This window comes from Sapajus apella, unplaced genomic scaffold (assembly GCF_009761245.1).
Source record: "Sapajus apella isolate SASKATOON/1434 unplaced genomic scaffold, GSC_monkey_1.0 scaffold1005, whole genome shotgun sequence".
Taxonomy (NCBI): domain Eukaryota; kingdom Metazoa; phylum Chordata; class Mammalia; order Primates; family Cebidae; genus Sapajus; species Sapajus apella.
In genome coordinates this window covers 10819-14553 of record NW_022437931.1, presented here as the reverse complement: position 1 = coordinate 14553, position 3735 = coordinate 10819, and positions in this window count along the sequence as shown.

Here is a 3735-nt window from a genome sequence, read left to right as displayed (position 1 = left end):
TATACATGTACGACAGTAATATTAGATGTCAGCTTGACTGGAATGAGGGATCCCTAGATGGCTGGTGGAGCACTGTTTCTGGCTGTGCTTGTGAGGATGTTGCCAGAGGAGACTGGCATCTGTGTCAGTGGACTGAGAGGGAAAGATCCACCCTCAGTATAGGTGGGCCCCACTCAATGGGTTGCCAGCATGGCTGGAGCGAAGCAGGTAGAAAGTGAGATAAACAGCTTGCTGAGTTTTCCTGTTCTCTCTTTCTTCCCATACCAGATGCTTGCTTCCTTTCCTCCTGCCTTTGGACATCAGATTCCATGCTCTTTGACCTTTGGACTCTGGGACTTGCACCAGCAGTCTCCTGTGGGCTCTTGGGCCTTCAGCCTCAAACTGGGGGCTGCACTGTCAGCCTCCTTGGTTTTGAGGTTTTCATACTTGGACTGAGCCACTACTGGCTTCTCTCTTCCCTCAGCTTGCAGAGGGCCTATTGTGGGACTTTGCCTTGTAATCATATGAGCCAATTCTTAAAATTCCCTTTTATGTATATAGATATCCTGTTGTTTCTGTCCCTCTGGAGAACCCTAACATGTAACAAATGTGAGAACATCATTTTTTATTTTTTTTCAAGACAGGGTTTCACTATGTTGGTCAGGCTGGTCTCAAACTCCTGACCTCAAGTGATCCACCCGCCTCGGCCTCCCAAAGTGCTGGGATTACAGGTGGGAACCACCGCGCCCGGCCAAGAACGTCTTTAGGCAATATAAACGGTTTATTTAGACTGGGCTCAGTAGCTCATGCCTGTAATCCCAGCACGTTGGGAGGCCAAGGCGGGCCAATCATGAGGTCAAGAAATCTAGACCATTCTGGCCAACATGGTGAAACCACATCTCTACTAAAAACACAAAATCAGCTGGGCACGGTGGTGTACCCCTGTAGTCCCAGCTACCTGGGAGTCTGAGGCAGGAGAAATGGCTTGAACCTGGGAGGTGGAGGTTGCAGTGAGCCAAGATCACGCCACTGCACTCCAGCCTGGTGACAGAGCGAGACATCTCAAAGAAAAAAGTAAATAAATTTCTTATTTAGCATTTATAAACCTATACAGGAGAGAAGGCCAGGTCTATAATTTAATAATTGTGGAAAGTCTATCAGTTCAAGTGCATCCTTCATTCTACACGAAAGAACACACTGTATAGACAAATCTTACATATTTAAGAAATGTAGCAAAACATTCAGAGTTCTTGCTATACCTTAGAAGATTCATAGTAGAAAAATCTGAATAAATAAACGAAAAAAGAAAAATCTGAAGAATATAGGAATTACACACAACCTTTGCCATACAGTTATTAGTAAATAGGTTTCTACAGTTGAAAATAACTAACCATACAAATGAGTGTGTTTCTTTTTTTTTTTTTTTTTTTTTTGAGACGGAGTTTCACTCTTGTTACCCAGGCTGGAGTGCAATGGCGCGATCTCGGCTCACCGCAACCTCCGCCTCCTGGGTTCAGGCAATTCTCCTGCCTCAACCTCCTGAGTAGCTGGGATTACAGGCACGCACCACCATGCCCAGCTAATGTTTTGTATTTTTAGTAGAGATGGGGTTTCACCATGTTGACCAGAATGGTCTCAATCTCTTGACCTCGTGATCCACCCGCCTCGGCCTCCCAAAGTACTGGGATTGCAGGCTTGAGCCACTGCGCTCGGCATGAGTGTGTTTCTTATTGCAGTAGTGTATTAGTTTGTTTTGACACTGGTATTAAGAACTGCTCGAGACTGGGTAATTTATAAAGGAAACAGATTTGATTGTCTCACAGTTCTGCATGGCTAGAGAGGCCTCACAAAACTTACAATGATGGCAGAAGGGGAAGCAGGCACCTTCTTCACAGGGTGGCAGGAGAGAACGAAGTAGGAAGTTCCAAACACTTATAAAACGATCCAATCTTATGAGAACTCACTATCATGAGAACGGCATGGGGGAAACCGCCCCCATAATCCAATCACCTTCCTCCTTTGACACGTGGGGATTACAGGTCCCTCCCTTAACACATGGGAATCACAATTTGATTTGAGAATGAGATCTGGTTGGGGACACAGAACCAAACCATATCAAGTAGCTTGCAATTTTATTCAATAGTCCTACTGGGTATACAAAGATACCTAATGGATGCAGTGCATGTGCTAAAGTTGAAAAGTATACTTGTGAAAGTAGCAAGAAGTAATGGATAAGAACCTTGGTTGAGAATCTGTTATGGGCAAGATAAGACACACTCGATACTATTCAGAAGCTCAAAGATGTACATGTATGTGTTTTAAATATCACAATATGGCATAGTAAGTGCATTCTTTCTTTAAACCACTTCTTTCCTATCTCAGGGTCTTTGTGTTTAACCATTCACCATAAAACCTTGTCTTGACTGTAGTGGTTAATATAGTAGATTCTGGTCATGTTACCTGGGTTTAAATCCCAGTTCCACTGCCTCAAGTCTCCTCATCTGAGAAATGGTGACAATAAGAGCACTTATTTCACAGAGTTAGTAAGATTAAAATAGTTATGGCAGGTAAAAATCTTATAACATTGCCTGATATCTTCAAAAGCATGCGTTTTAAATCTGTTAGTTTCAGCCTTATGATATTTTCATGGCTGGTTCCCTGCCATTCTGGTAAACCCAAATGCCATGTTCTTTGAGGTTTCCTTCCACCTGTCACTCTCTGTTCTTAATGTTTCTAGTACATTTGTAACTACTGGATACAGTTGATAGTTGTGTTCCCCCTCACTAGAATGTAAACTCAACATTTTTTGCATAGTTTTCTTGATTAAATTGAGTGAAGCTCTGCAACATAGATATTGGCAGTTGAATCTGAGATTCCAATTCGTAATGTTTTTCATTCAGTGTTTTTCTCAAGGCATTTTTTCCCTATGGATTCTATTTTTTCTATCCTCAGGGACCTTTATCTAATATATACATTTTGATTTCTGTTAATCTCCTCTGCTACTTCTCCTTAACATCATTTTCCTATCTCCTATTCTAACAATAATAATCTCTGATCATTTTGGAGGCAACTGTGCACCCAAACTCTTACTATGCTGTGGTGTCACATTACATTTTTTTTTTTTTTTTTTTTTGAGACGGAGTTTCGCTCGTTACCCAGGCTGGAGTGCGATGGCGCGATCTTGGCTCACCACAACCTCCGCCTCCTGGGTTCAAGCAATTCTCCTCCCTCAGCCTCCCGAGTAGCTGAGACTACAGGCGCATGCCACCATGCCCAGCTAACTTTTGTATTTTTTTAGTAGAGATGGGGTTTCACCATGTTGACCAGGATGGTCTCGATCTCTTGGCCTCGTGATCCACCCGCCTCGGCCTCCCAAAATGCTGGGATTACAGGCGTGAGCCACCACGCCCGGCCCACATTACATGGTTAATGCTCCCCTACACATTTTCTAACAAATGTCACAACTTAAGAGATACTATTCTTTCCCATAGTTGCTCTTGTGTCATGTGATTGTACCAGGGTTACTACAGAGTGCTTTTATTTAACTCATCATGTCTCCATAAAGGAGAATTTATTCTTCATTATCCAGTAGGAGAATGTATGAATACAAGTTTAGCATTTCTCCTATATGGGTGAAAAAGGTATTTCTATATTTGGAAAAATAGGAACCATCATCCTTCTGGGTATAGCTTCCCAATCTGACTGCATTAAATTAAGAGTGTAAACCAGCATTAAATTTTTTTTTTTTTTTTTTTT